This window comes from Megachile rotundata, chromosome 10 (genome assembly GCF_050947335.1).
Source record: "Megachile rotundata isolate GNS110a chromosome 10, iyMegRotu1, whole genome shotgun sequence".
NCBI classification, from domain to species: Eukaryota; Metazoa; Arthropoda; class Insecta; order Hymenoptera; family Megachilidae; genus Megachile; species Megachile rotundata.
This window is the reverse complement of record NC_134992.1, coordinates 261964-277519: the sequence shown is the minus strand read 5'-3', so window position 1 is coordinate 277519 and position 15556 is coordinate 261964.

Sequence of the window (15556 nt, the reverse complement as noted above, 5' to 3'; positions counted from 1 at the left end):
TTTCCGCCTTTAGGATATCGGCCTTTGGGATTTCGGCCTTTGCGTTTTCGGCCCTTCGGGAATTCATCAATTGGTATTACGGCCTTGGGATTTCGAAATTTGGGATTTCCGCCTTTGGGATTTCGGCGTTTGGGATATCGGCCTTTTGAATTTCCGCCTTTAGGATATCGGCCTTTGGGATTTCAGCCTTTGGGACTTCTTCCTTTGGGATTTCGGCCTTTTGGGATTTCGGCCTTTGGGATTTCGGCCTTTGGGATTTCGGCCTTTGGGATTTCGGCCTTTGGGATTTCGACCTTTGGGACTTCGGCCTTTGGGATTTCGGACTTTGGGATTTCGTCCTTTGGGATTTCGGCCTTTTGGGATATCGGCCTTTGGGATTTCGGCCGTTGTGATTCCGGCCTTTCGGATTTCGGCCTTTGGGATTTCGGCTTTTGGGATTACGGCCTTTGGGATGTCGGTATTTGGAATTTCAGCCTTTGGGACATCGGCTTTTGGGATTTCGGGCTTTGGGATTTCGTCCTTTGGGATTTCGGCCTTTTGGGAATTCATCAATTGGTATTTCAGATTTGGGATTTCGACATTTGTGATTTCGGCCGTTGTGATTCCGGCCTTTCGGATTTCGGCCTTTGGGATTTCGGCTTTTGGGATTACGGCCTTTGGGATGTCGGTCTTTTGAATTTCAGCCTTTGGGATTTCGGCCTTGGGATTTCGGCATTGGGATTTCGGCATTGGGATATCGACCCTTGGGATTTGGGCCTTTGGGATTTCGACCTTCGGGATTACGGCCTTTTGGGAATAAATCCCTTGGGATTTCGGCCTTGGGATTTCAACATTTGGAATTTCGGCCTTTGGAATTGCCGCCTTTGCGATATCGGCTTTTGGGATTTCGACATTTTGAGATTCCGGCATTTGGGAATTCGGTCTTCGGGATTTCGGCCTTTGGGATTTCGGCCTAGGAATTTCGATATTTGGGATTTTGGCCTTCGGGATTTCGGCCTTTGGGATCTCGGCCTTTTGGGAATTCATCCTTTGGGATTTCGGCCTTGGGATTTCGACATTTGGGATTTCGGCCTTTTGGCAATTCATCAATTGGTATTTCGGCCTTGGGATTTCGACAATTGGGATTTAGACATTTGGGATTTCGGCGTTTGGGATTTCGGCATTAGGAATTTCCGCCTTTAGGATATCGGCCCTTGGGATTTCGGCCCTTGGGATTTCGGCCTTTGGGATTTCGGCCTTTGAGAATACGGCCTTTTGGGAATTCATCCCTTGGGATTTCGACATTTGGGATTTCGGCCTTTCGGATTTCGCCCTTTGTGATTTCGGCCTTTGGGATTTCGGCCTTTGGAGTTTCCGCCTTTGCGATGTCGGCCTTTGGGATTTCGGCCTTTGGGATTACGGCCTTTGGGATGTCGGTCTTTGGAATTTCAGCCATTGGGATTTCGACCTTTGGGATTTTGGCCTTTTGGGAATTCATCAATTGGTATTGCGGCCTTGGGATTTGGACATTTGGGATTTCGACATTTGGGATTTCGGCCTTTGGGATTTCGGCGTTTGGGATTTCGGCATTAGGAATTTCCGCCTTTAGGATATCGGCCCTTGGGATTTCGACCTTTGGGATTTCGGCCTTTGGAATTTCCGCCTTTGGGATATCGGCCTTTGGGATTTCGACCTTTGAGATTACGGCCTTTTGGGAATTCATCACTTGGGATCTCGGCCTTGGGATTTCGACATTTGGGATTTCGGCCTTTCGGATCTCGGCCTTTGGGATTTCGGCCTGTGGGATTACGGCCTTTGGGATGTCGGTCATTGGAATTTCAGCCTTTGGGATTTCGGCCTTAGGGATTTCGGCCTTTGGCATTTCGCCCTTTGGGATTTCGGCTTTTGGAATTTCCGCCTTTGGGTTATCGGCCTTACGGATTTCGGCCTTTGGGATTTCGGGCTTTGGGAATCCGGGCTTTGGGACTTCGTCCTTTGGGATTTCGACCTTTGGGATTTCGGCCTTTTGGGAATTCATCAACTGGAATTTCGGCTTTGGGATTTCGACATTTGGGATTTCGGCCTTTGCGATTTCGGGCTTTGGGATTTCGTCCTTTGGGATTTCGGCCTTTTGGGAATTCATCAATTGGTATTTCGACCTTGGGATTTCGACATTTGGGATTTCGGCCTTTGGGATTTCGGGCTTTGGGATTTCGGCGTTCGGGGTGTCGGCCTTTTGAATTTCCGCCTTTAGGATATCGGCCTTTGGGATTTCGGCCTTTGCGTTTTCGGCCCTTCGGGAATTCATCAATTGGTATTACGGCCTTGGGATTTCGAAATTTGGGATTTCCGCCTTTGGGATTTCGGCGTTTGGGATATCGGCCTTTTGAATTTCCGCCTTTAGGATATCGGCCTTTGGGATTTCAGCCTTTGGGACTTCTTCCTTTGGGATTTCGGCCTTTTGGGATTTCGGCCTTTGGGATTTCGGCCTTTGGGATTTCGGCCTTTGGGATTTCGGCCTTTGGGATTTCGACCTTTGGGACTTCGGCCTTTGGGATTTCGGACTTTGGGATTTCGTCCTTTGGGATTTCGGCCTTTTGGGATATCGGCCTTTGGGATTTCGGCCGTTGTGATTCCGGCCTTTCGGATTTCGGCCTTTGGGATTTCGGCTTTTGGGATTACGGCCTTTGGGATGTCGGTATTTGGAATTTCAGCCTTTGGGACATCGGCTTTTGGGATTTCGGGCTTTGGGATTTCGTCCTTTGGGATTTCGGCCTTTTGGGAATTCATCAATTGGTATTTCAGATTTGGGATTTCGACATTTGTGATTTCGGCCGTTGTGATTCCGGCCTTTCGGATTTCGGCCTTTGGGATTTCGGCTTTTGGGATTACGGCCTTTGGGATGTCGGTCTTTTGAATTTCAGCCTTTGGGATTTCGGCCTTGGGATTTCGGCATTGGGATATCGACCCTTGGGATTTGGGCCTTTGGGATTTCGACCTTCGGGATTACGGCCTTTTGGGAATAAATCCTTTGGGATTTCGGCCTTGGGATTTCAACATTTGGAATTTCGGCCTTTGGAATTGCCGCCTTTGCGATATCGGCTTTTGGGATTTCGACATTTTGAGATTCCGGCATTTGGGAATTCGGTCTTCGGGATTTCGGCCTTTGGGATTTCGGCCTAGGAATTTCGATATTTGGGATTTTGGCCTTCGGGATTTCGGCCTTTGGGATCTCGGCCTTTTGGGAATTCATCCTTTGGGATTTCGGCCTTGGGATTTCGACATTTGGGATTTCGGCCTTTTGGCAATTCATCAATTGGTATTTCGGCCTTGGGATTTCGACATTTGGGATTTAGACATTTGGGATTTCGGCGTTTGGGATTTCGGCATTAGGAATTTCCGCCTTTAGGATATCGGCCCTTGGGATTTCGGCCCTTGGGATTTCGGCCATTGGGATTTCGGCCTTTGAGAATACGGCCTTTTGGGAATTCATCCCTTGGGATTTCGACATTTGGGATTTCGGCCTTTCGGATTTCGCCCTTTGTGATTTCGGCCTTTGGGATTTCGGCCTTTGGAGTTTCCGCCTTTGCGATGTCGGCCTTTGGGATTTCGGCCTTTGGGATTACGGCCTTTGGGATGTCGGTCTTTGGAATTTCAGCCATTGGGATTTCGACCTTTGGGATTTTGGCCTTTTGGGAATTCATCAATTGGTATTGCGGCCTTGGGATTTCGACATTTGGGATTTCGACATTTGGGATTTCGGCCTTTGGGATTTCGGCGTTTGGGATTTCGGCATTAGGAATTTCCGCCTTTAGGATATCGGCCCTTGGGATTTCGACCTTTGGGATTTCGGCCTTTGGAATTTCCGCCTTTGGGATATCGGCCTTTGGGATTTCGACCTTTGAGATTACGGCCTTTTGGGAATTCATCACTTGGGATCTCGGCCTTGGGATTTCGACATTTGGGATTTCGGCCTTTCGGATCTCGGCCTTTGGGATTTCGGCCTGTGGGATTACGGCCTTTGGGATGTCGGTCATTGGAATTTCAGCCTTTGGGATTTCGGCCTTAGGGATCTCGGCCTTTGGCATTTCGCCCTTTGGGATTTCGGCTTTTGGAATTTCCGCCTTTGGGTTATCGGCCTTACGGATTTCGGCCTTTGGGATTTCGGGCTTTGGGAATCCGGGCTTTGGGACTTCGTCCTTTGGGATTTCGACCTTTGGGATTTCGGCCTTTTGGGAATTCATCAACTGGAATTTCGGCTTTGGGATTTCGACATTTGGGATTTCGGCCTTTGCGATTTCGGGCTTTGGGATTTCGTCCTTCGGGATTTCGGCCTTTTGGGAATTCATCAATTGGTATTTCTGCCATGGGATTTCGACATTTGGGATTTCGAAATTTGGGATTTCGGCCTTTGGGATTTCGGCGTTCGGGATTTCGGCCTTTTGAACTTCCGCCTTTAGGATATCGGCCTTTGGGATTTCGGCCTTTGCGTTTTCGGCCCTTCGGGAATTCATCAATTGGTATTACGGCCTTGGGATTTCGAAATTTGGGATTGCCGCCTTTGGGATTTCGGCGTTTGGGATTTCGTCCTTTGGGATTTCGGCCTTTTGGGATATCGGCCTTTGGGATTTCGGCCGTTGTGATTCCGGCCTTTGGGATTTCGGCCTTTGGGATTTCGGCCTTTGGCATTTCGACCTTTGGGACTTCGGCCTTTGGGATTTCGGCCTTTGGGATTTCGTCCTTTGGGATTTCGGCCTTTTGGGATATCGGCCTTTGGGATTTCGGCCGTTGTGATTCCGGCCTTTCGGATTTCGGCCTTTGGGATTTCGGCTTTTGGGATTACGGCCTTTGGGATGTCGGTCTTTGGAATTTCAGCCTTTGGGACATCGGCTTTTGGGATTTCGGGCTTTGGGATTTCGTCCTTTGGGATTTCGGCCTTTTGGGAATTCATCAATTGGTATTTCAGATTTGGGATTTCGACATTTGTGATTTCGGCCGTTGTGATTCCGGCCTTTCGGATTTCGGCCTTTGGGATTTCGGCTTTTGGGATTACGGCCTTTGGGATGTCGGTCTTTTGAATTTCAGCCTTTGGGATTTCGGCCTTGGGATTTCGGCATTGGGATATCGACCCTTGGGATTTGGGCCTTTGGGATTTCGACCTTCGGGATTACGGCCTTTTGGGAATAAATCCCTTGGGATTTCGGCCTTGGGATTTCAACATTTGGAATTTCGGCCTTTGGAATTGCCGCCTTTGCGATATCGGCTTTTGGGATTTCGACATTTTGAGATTCCGGCATTTGGGAATTCGGTCTTCGGGATTTCGGCCTTTGGGATTTCGGCCTTGGAATTTCGATATTTGGGATTTTGGCCTTCGGGATTTCGGCCTTTGGGATCTCGGCCTTTTGGGAATTCATCCTTTGGGATTTCGGCCTTGGGATTTCGACATTTGGGATTTCGGCCTTTTGGCAATTCATCAATTGGTATTTCGGCCTTGGGATTTCGACATTTGGGATTTAGACATTTGGGATTTCGGCGTTTGGGATTTCGGCATTAGGAATTTCCGCCTTTAGGATATCGGCCCTTGGGATTTCGGCCCTTGGGATTTCGGCCTTTGGGATTTCGGCCTTTGAGAATACGGCCTTTTGGGAATTCATCCCTTGGGATTTCGACATTTGGGATTTCGGCCTTTCGGATTTCGACCTTTGTGATTTCGGCCTTTGGGATTTCGGCCTTTGGAGTTTCCGCCTTTGCGATGTCGGCCTTTGGGATTTCGGCCTTTGGGATTACGGCCTTTGGGATGTCGGTCTTTGGAATTTCAGCCATTGGGATTTCGACCTTTGGGATTTTGGCCTTTTGGGAATTCATCAATTGGTATTGCGGCCTTGGGATTTCGACATTTGGGATTTCGACATTTGGGATTTCGGCCTTTGGGATTTCGGCGTTTGGGATTTCGGCATTAGGAATTTCCGCCTTTAGGATATCGGCCCTTGGGATTTCGACCTTTGGGATTTCGGCCTTTGGAATTTCCGCCTTTGGGATATCGGCCTTTGGGATTTCGACCTTTGAGATTACGGCCTTTTGGGAATTCATCACTTGGGATCTCGGCCTCGGGATTTCGACATTTGGGATTTCGGCCTTTCGGATCTCGGCCTTTGGGATTTCGGCCTGTGGGATTACGGCCTTTGGGATGTCGGTCATTGGAATTTCAGCCTTTGGGATTTCGGCCTTTGGGATTTCGGCCTTTGGGATTTCGGCCTTTGGGATTTCGGCCTTTGGGATTTCGGCCTTTGGGATTTCGGCCTTTGGGATTTCGGCCTTTGGGATTTCGCCCTTTGGGATTTCGGCTTTTGGAATTTCCGCCTTTGGGTTATCGGCCTTACGGATTTCGGCCTTTGGGATTTCGGGATTTGGGATTACGGCCTTTGGGATGTCGGTCTTTGGAATTTCAGCCTTTGGGATGTCGGCCATCGGGATTTCGGGCTTTGGGATTTCGTCCATTGGGATTTCGGCCTTTTGGGAATTCATACTTTGGGATTTCGGCCTTGGAATTTCGACATTTGGGATTTCGGCCGTTGGGATTTCGGCCCTTGGGAATTCATCAACTGGTATTTCGGCATTGGGATTTCGACATTTGGGATTTCGACATTTGGGATTTCGGCCTTTGGGATTCCGGCCTTTGGGACCTCGGCCTGTGGGATTACGGCCTTTGGGATGTCGGTCTTTGGCATTTCAGCCTTTGGGATTTCGGCCTTTGGGATTTCGGCCTTTTGGGAATTAATCCTTTGGGATTTTGGCCTTTGGGAATTCGGTCTTCGGGATTTCGTCCTTTAGGTCTTCGGCCTTTGGGGTTTCGGGCTTTGGGATTTCGGCCTTTGGGATTTCGGACTTTTTGATTTCGGCCTTTGGGATTTCGACCTTTGGGATTTCGGCCTTTTGGGAATTCATCAATTGGTATTTCGACCTTGGGACTTCGACATTTGGGATTTCGGCCTTTGGGATTTCGGGCTTTGGGAATCCGGGCTTTGGGACTTCGTCCTTTGGGATTTCGACCTTTGGGATTTCGGCCTTTTGGGAATTCATCAACTGGAATTTCGGCTTTGGGATTTCGACATTTGGGATTTCGGCCTTTGCGATTTCGGGCTTTGGGATTTCGTCCTTTGGGATTTCGGCCTTTTGGGAATTCATCAATTGGTATTTCTGCCATGGGATTTCGACATTTGGGATTTCGAAATTTGGGATTTCGGCCTTTGGGATTTCGGCGTTCGGGATTTCGGCCTTTTGAACTTCCGCCTTTAGGATATCGGCCTTTGGGATTTCGGCCTTTGCGTTTTCGGCCCTTCGGGAATTCATCAATTGGTATTACGGCCTTGGGATTTCGAAATTTGGGATTGCCGCCTTTGGGATTTCGGCGTTTGGGATTTCGTCCTTTGGGATTTCGGCCTTTTGGGATATCGGCCTTTGGGATTTCGGCCGTTGTGATTCCGGCCTTTGGGATTTCGGCCTTTGGGATTTCGGCCTTTGGCATTTCGACCTTTGGGATGTCGGTCTTTGGAATTTCAGCCTTTGGGACATCGGCCTTTGGGATTTCGGGCTTTGGGATTTCGCCCTTTGGGATTTCGGCCTTTTGGGAATTCATCAATTGGTATTTCAGATTTGGGATTTCGACATTTGGGATTTCGGCCTTTGGGATTTCGGCCATTCGGATTTCGGCCTTTGGGTTTTCGGCCATTGGGATTACGGCCTTTGGGATGTCGGTCTTTGGAATTTCAGCCTTTGGGGTGTCGGCCTTGGGATTTCGGCATTGGCATATCCATCCTTGGGATTTGGGCCTTTGGGATTTCGACATTTGGGATTCCGACATTTGGGATTTCGCCGTTCGGGATTTCGGCCTTTTGAAATTCCGCCTTTATGATATCGGCCTTTGGGATTTCGGCCTTTGCGTTTTCGGCCCTTCGGGAATTCATCAATTGGTATTACGGCCTTGTGATTTCGGTCTTTGGGATTTCGGCCTTTGGGATTTCGACCTTTGGGACTTCGGCCTTTGGGGTTTCGTCCTTTGGGATTTCGACATTTGGGATTTCGACATTTGGGATTACGGCCTTTGGGATATCGCCGTTCGGGATTTCGGCCTTTTGAATTTCCGCCTTTAGGATATTAGCCTCTGGGATTTCGGCCTTTGGGATTTCGGGCTTTGGGACTTCGGCCTTTGGGATTTCGGCCTTTTGGATTTCGGCCTTTGGTATTTCGGCCTTTGGGACTTAGGCCTTTGGGATTTCGTCCTTTGGGACTTCGGCCTTTGGGATTTCGGCCTTTGGGATTTCGGCCTTTGGGATTTCGGCATTTGGGATTTCGTCCTTTGGGATTTCGGCCTTTGGGATTTCGGCCTGTGGGATTACGGCCTTTTGGGAATTCATCAATTGGTATTACGGCCTTGGGATTTCGACATTTGGGAATTAGGCCTTTGGGATTTCGGCTTTCGGGATTTCGGCCTTTGGGATTTCGGCCTTTGGGATTGTGTCGTTTGAGATTTCGGCCTTTGGGATTTCGGCCTTTGGTATTTCGGCCTTTGGGATTTCGGCCTTTGGGATTTCGGCCTTTGGGATTTCGGCCTTTTGGGAATTCATCCTTTGGGATTTCGGCCTTGGAATTTCGACATTTGGGATTTCGGCCTTTGGGATTTCGGCCTTTAGGATTTCAGCCTTTGAGATTTCGGCCTGTGGGATAACGGCCTTCGGGATGTCGGTCTTTGGGATTTCGCCGTTCGGGATTTCGGCCTTTTGAATTTCCGCCTTTAGGATATTAGCCTTTGGGATTTCGGCCTTTGGGATTTCGGCCTTTGGGATTTCGGCCTGTGGCATTATGGCATTTGGGATGGCGGTCTTTGGAATTTCAGCCTTTGGGATTTCGGCCTTTTGGGAATTAATCCTTTGGGATTTCGGCCTTTGGGATTTCGGCCTTTGGAATTTCCGCCTTTGGGATATCGGCTTTTGGGATTTCGACCTTTTGAGATTCCGGCATTTGGGAATTCGGCGTTCCAGATTTCGGGCTTTGGCATTTCGGCATTTGGAGTTTCCGACTTTAGGATATCGGTCTTTGGGATTTCGGCGTTTGGGATTTCGGCCTTTGGGATTCCGGCCTTTTGGGAATTCATCCTTTGGTATTTCGGCCTTGGAATTTCGACATTGGGGATTTCGGCCTTCGGGATTTCGGCCTTTGCGATATCGGCCTTTGGGTTTTCGGCCTTTGGGATTTCGGCCTACGGTATTTCGGCCTTTGGGATTTCGACATTTATGATTTCAGCCTTTTGGGAATTCATCCTTTGGGATTTCGGCCTTGGGATTTCGACATTTGGGATTTCGGCCATTTGGCAAATCATCAATTGGTATTTCGGCCTTGGGATTTCGACATTTGGGATTTCGGCCATTTGGCAAATCATCAATTGGTATTTCGGCCTTGGGATTTCAACATTTGGGATTTCGACATTTGGGATTTCGGCCTTTGGGATTTCGGCGTTTGGGATTTCGGCATTAGAATTTTTGCCTTTAGGATATCGGCCCTTGGGATTTCGGACTTTGGTACTTCGGCCTTTGGGATTTCGGCCTTTGGGATTTCGGCCTTTGGGATTTCGGCCTTTGGGATTTCGGCCTTTGGGACTTCGGACCTTTGGGATTCCGGCTTTTGGGATTACGGCCCTTGGTATTTCGGCCTTGGGGATTTCGGCCTTTGGGATTTCGACCTTTGGGACTTCGGACCTTTGGGATTCCGGCTTTTGGGATTACGGCCCTTGGTATTTCGGCCTTGGGGATTTTGACCTTTGGGATTTCAGCCTTTTGGGAATTCTTCATTTGGGATTTCGGACTTGGGATTTCGACATTTGGGATTTCGGCCTTTGGAACTTCCGCCTTTGGGATATCGGCCTTTGGGATTTCGGCCTTTGGGATTTCGGGCTTTGGGATTTCGTCCTTTGGGATTTGGGCTTTTTGGGAATTCATCAATTGGTATTTCGGCCTTGGGATTTCGACATTTGGGATTTCGGCCTTTGGGATTTCGGCCTTTCGGATTTCGGCCTTTGGGGTTTCGGTCTTTGGGATTGCGTCGTTTGGGATTTCGGCCTTTGGGGTTTCGGCCTTTGGTATTTCGGCCTTTGGGATTTCGGCCTTTGGGATTTCGGCCTTTTGGCAATTCATCCTTTGGGATTTCGGCCTTTTGGCAATTCATCCTTTGGGATTTCGGCCTTGGAATTTCGAAATTTCGGATTTCGGCCTTTCGGATTTCGGCCTTTGGGATTTCGGCCTTTGGGATTTCGGCCTTTGAGATTTCGGCCTGTAGGATAACGGCCTTCGGGATGTCGGTCTTTTGAATTTCCGCCTTTAGGATATCGGCCTTTGGGATTTCGCCCTTTGGGATTTCGGTCTTTGGGATTTCGGCCTTTGGGATTTCGACCTTTGGGACTTCGGCCTTTGGGGTTTCGTCCTTTGGGATTTCGGCTTTTTGGGATTTCGACCTTTGGGATTCGGACCTTTGGGATTCCGGCCTTTGGGATTACGGCCCTTGGGATTTCGGCCTTTGGGATATCGGCCTTTGGGATTTCGGCCTTTGAGATTTCGGCATTTGGAGTTTCCGCCTTTAGGATATCGGCCTTTGGGATTTAGGCGTTTGGGACTTCGCCGTTTGGGATTACGGCCTTTGGGACTTCGGCCTTTGGGATTTCGGTCTTTCGGATTTCGGCCTTTGGGATTTCGGCTTTTGGAATTTCCGTCTTTCGGATATCTGCCTTTGGGATTTCGGCATTTGGGATTTTGTCTTTTGGGATTTCGGCCTTTGGGATTTCGACATTTGGGATTTCGGCCTTTGGAATTTCCGTCTTAGGGATATCGGCCTTTGGGATTTCGAACTTTGGGATTTCGGCCTTTGTAATTCCGGCCTTTCGGATTACGGCCTTTGGGACTTCGGCCTTTGGGATTACGGCCTTTGGGATGTCGGTCTTTGGAATTTCAGACTTTGGGACATCGGCCTTTGGGATTTCGGGCTTTGGGATTACGGCCTTTGGGATGTCGGCCTTTGGGATTTTGACCTTTGGGATTTCAGCCTTTTGGGAATTCATCCTTTGGGATTTCGGCCTTGGGATTTCGAGATGTGGGATTTCGTCCTTTGGAATTTCAGTCTTTGGGATTTCGGCCTTTAGGATTTCGGCCTTTGGAATTTCCCCCTTTAGGTTATCGGCCCTTGGGATTTCGGCCTTTGGGATTTCGTCCTTTGGGATTTCGGCCTTTGGGATTTCGTCCTTTGGGATTTCGGCCTTTTGGGATATCGGCCTTTGGGATTTCGGCCTTTGTAATTCCGGCCTTTCGGATTTCGGCCTTTGGGATTTCGGCCCTTGGGATTATGGGGTTTGGGATGTCGGTCTTTGGAATTTCAGCCTTTGGGACATCTGCCTTTGGGATTTCGGGCTTTGGGAATTCATCCTTTGGGATTTCGGCCTTGGAATTTCGACATTTGGGATTTCGGCCTTTGGGATTTCGGCCTTTAGGATTTCAGCCTTTGAGATTTCGGCCTGTGGGATAACGGCCTTCGGGATGTCGGTCTTTGGGATTTCGCCGTTCGGGATTTCGGCCTTTTGAATTTCCGCCTTTAGGATATTAGCCTTTGGGATTTCGGCCTTTGGGATTTCGGCCTTTGGGATTTCGGCCTGTGGCATTATGGCATTTGGGATGGCGGTCTTTGGAATTTCAGCCTTTGGGATTTCGGCCTTTTGGGAATTAATCCTTTGGGATTTCGGCCTTTGGGATTTCGGCCTTTGGGATTTCGGCCTTTGGAATTTCCGCCTTTGGGATATCGGCTTTTGGGATTTCGACCTTTTGAGATTCCGGCATTTGGGAATTCGGCGTTCCAGATTTCGGGCTTTGGCATTTCGGCATTTGGAGTTTCCGACTTTAGGATATCGGTCTTTGGGATTTCGGCGTTTGGGATTTCGGCCTTTGGGATTCCGGCCTTTTGGGAATTCATCCTTTGGTATTTCGGCCTTGGAATTTCGACATTGGGGATTTCGACCTTCGGGATTTCGGCCTTTGCGATATCGGCCTTTGGGTTTTCGGCCTTTGGGATTTCGGCCTACGGTATTTCGGCCTTTGGGATTTCGACATTTATGATTTCAGCCTTTTGGGAATTCATCCTTTGGGATTTCGGCCTTGGGATTTCGACATTTGGGATTTCGGCCATTTGGCAAATCATCAATTGGTATTTCGGCCTTGGGATTTCGACATTTGGGATTTCGGCCATTTGGCAAATCATCAATTGGTATTTCGGCCTTGGGATTTCAACATTTGGGATTTCGACATTTGGGATTTCGGCCTTTGGGATTTCGGCGTTTGGGATTTCGGCATTAGAATTTTTGCCTTTAGGATATCGGCCCTTGGGATTTCGGACTTTGGTACTTCGGCCTTTGGGATTTCGGCCTTTGGGATTTCGGCCTTTGGGATTTCGGCCTTTGGGATTTCGGCCTTTGGGATTTCGGCCTTCGGGATTTCGGCCTTTGGGATTTCGGCCTTTGGGATTTCGACCTTTGGGACTTCGAACCTTTGGGATTCCGGCTTTTGGGATTACGGCCCTTGGTATTTCGGCCTTGGGGATTTTGACCTTTGGGATTTCAGCCTTTTGGGAATTCTTCATTTGGGATTTCGGACTTGGGATTTCGACATTTGGGATTTCGGCCTTTGGAACTTCCGCCTTTGGGATATCGGCCTTTGGGATTTCGGGCTTTGGGATTTCGTCCTTTGGGATTTGGGCTTTTTGGGAATTCATCAATTGGTATTTCGGCCTTGGGATTTCGACATTTGGGATTTCGGCCTTTGGGATTTCGGCCTTTCGGATTTCGGCCTTTGGGGTTTCGGTCTTTGGGATTGCGTCGTTTGGGATTTCGGCCTTTGGGGTTTCGGCCTTTGGTATTTCGGCCTTTGGGATTTCGGCCTTTGGGATTTCGGCCTTTTGGCAATTCATCCTTTGGGACTTCGGCCTTTGGGATTTCGGCCTTTGGGATTTCGTCCTTTGGGATTTCGGCCTTTTGGGATATCGGCCTTTGGGATTTCGGCCGTTGTGATTCCGGCCTTTCGGATTTCGGCCTTTGGGATTTCGGCTTTTGGGATTACGGCCTTTGGGACGTCGGTCTTTGGAATTTCAGCCTTTGGGACATCGGCTTTTGGGATTTCGGGCTTTGGGATTTCGTCCTTTGGGATTTCGGCCTTTTGGGAATTCATCAATTGGTATTTCAGATTTGGGATTTCGACATTTGTGATTTCGGCCGTTGTGATTCCGGCCTTTCGGATTTCGGCCTTTGGGATTTCGGCTTTTGGGATTACGGCCTTTGGGATGTCGGTCTTTTGAATTTCAGCCTTTGGGATTTCGGCCTTGGGATTTCGGCATTGGGATATCGACCCTTGGGATTTGGGCCTTTGGGATTTCGACCTTCGGGATTACGGCCTTTTGGGAATAAATCCCTTGGGATTTCGGCCTTGGGATTTCAACATTTGGAATTTCGGCCTTTGGAATTGCCGCCTTTGCGATATCGGCTTTTGGGATTTCGACATTTTGAGATTCCGGCATTTGGGAATTCGGTCTTCGGGATTTCGGCCTTTGGGATTTCGGCCTTGGAATTTCGATATTTGGGATTTTGGCCTTCGGGATTTCGGCCTTTGGGATCTCGGCCTTTTGGGAATTCATCCTTTGGGATTTCGGCCTTGGGATTTCGACATTTGGGATTTCGGCCTTTTGGCAATTCATCAATTGGTATTTCGGCCTTGGGATTTCGACATTTGGGATTTAGACATTTGGGATTTCGGCGTTTGGGATTTCGGCATTAGGAATTTCCGCCTTTAGGATATCGGCCCTTGGGATTTCGGCCCTTGGGATTTCGGCCTTTGGGATTTCGGCCTTTGAGAATACGGCCTTTTGGGAATTCATCCCTTGGGATTTCGACATTTGGGATTTCGGCCTTTCGGATTTCGACCTTTGTGATTTCGGCCTTTGGGATTTCGGCCTTTGGAGTTTCCGCCTTTGCGATGTCGGCCTTTGGGATTTCGGCCTTTGGGATTACGGCCTTTGGGATGTCGGTCTTTGGAATTTCAGCCATTGGGATTTCGACCTTTGGGATTTTGGCCTTTTGGGAATTCATCAATTGGTATTGCGGCCTTGGGATTTCGACATTTGGGATTTCGACATTTGGGATTTCGGCCTTTGGGATTTCGGCGTTTGGGATTTCGGCATTAGGAATTTCCGCCTTTAGGATATCGGCCCTTGGGATTTCGACCTTTGGGATTTCGGCCTTTGGAATTTCCGCCTTTGGGATATCGGCCTTTGGGATTTCGACCTTTGAGATTACGGCCTTTTGGGAATTCATCACTTGGGATCTCGGCCTCGGGATTTCGACATTTGGGATTTCGGCCTTTCGGATCTCGGCCTTTGGGATTTCGGCCTGTGGGATTACGGCCTTTGGGATGTCGGTCATTGGAATTTCAGCCTTTGGGATTTCGGCCTTTGGGATTTCGGCCTTTGGGATTTCGGCCTTTGGGATTTCGGCCTTTGGGATTTCGGCCTTTGGGATTTCGGCCTTTGGGATTTCGGCCTTTGGGATTTCGCCCTTTGGGATTTCGGCTTTTGGAATTTCCGCCTTTGGGTTATCGGCCTTACGGATTTCGGCCTTTGGGATTTCGGGATTTGGGATTACGGCCTTTGGGATGTCGGTCTTTGGAATTTCAGCCTTTGGGATGTCGGCCATCGGGATTTCGGGCTTTGGGATTTCGTCCATTGGGATTTCGGCCTTTTGGGAATTCATACTTTGGGATTTCGGCCTTGGAATTTCGACATTTGGGATTTCGGCCGTTGGGATTTCGGCCCTTGGGAATTCATCAACTGGTATTTCGGCATTGGGATTTCGACATTTGGGATTTCGACATTTGGGATTTCGGCCTTTGGGATTCCGGCCTTTGGGACCTCGGCCTGTGGGATTACGGCCTTTGGGATGTCGGTCTTTGGCATTTCAGCCTTTGGGATTTCGGCCTTTGGGATTTCGGCCTTTTGGGAATTAATCCTTTGGGATTTTGGCCTTTGGGAATTCGGTCTTCGGGATTTCGTCCTTTAGGTCTTCGGCCTTTGGGGTTTCGGGCTTTGGGATTTCGGCCTTTGGGATTTCGGACTTTTTGATTTCGGCCTTTGGGATTTCGACCTTTGGGATTTCGGCCTTTTGGGAATTCATCAATTGGTATTTCGACCTTGGGACTTCGACATTTGGGATTTCGGCCTTTGGGATTTCGGGCTTTGGGAATCCGGGCTTTGGGACTTCGTCCTTTGGGATTTCGACCTTTGGGATTTCGGCCTTTTGGGAATTCATCAACTGGAATTTCGGCTTTGGGATTTCGACATTTGGGATTTCGGCCTTTGCGATTTCGGGCTTTGGGATTTCGTCCTTTGGGATTTCGGCCTTTTGGGAATTCATCAATTGGTATTTCTGCCATGGGATTTCGACATTTGGGATTTCGAAATTTGGGATTTCGGCCTTTGGGATTTCGGCGTTCGGGATTTCGGC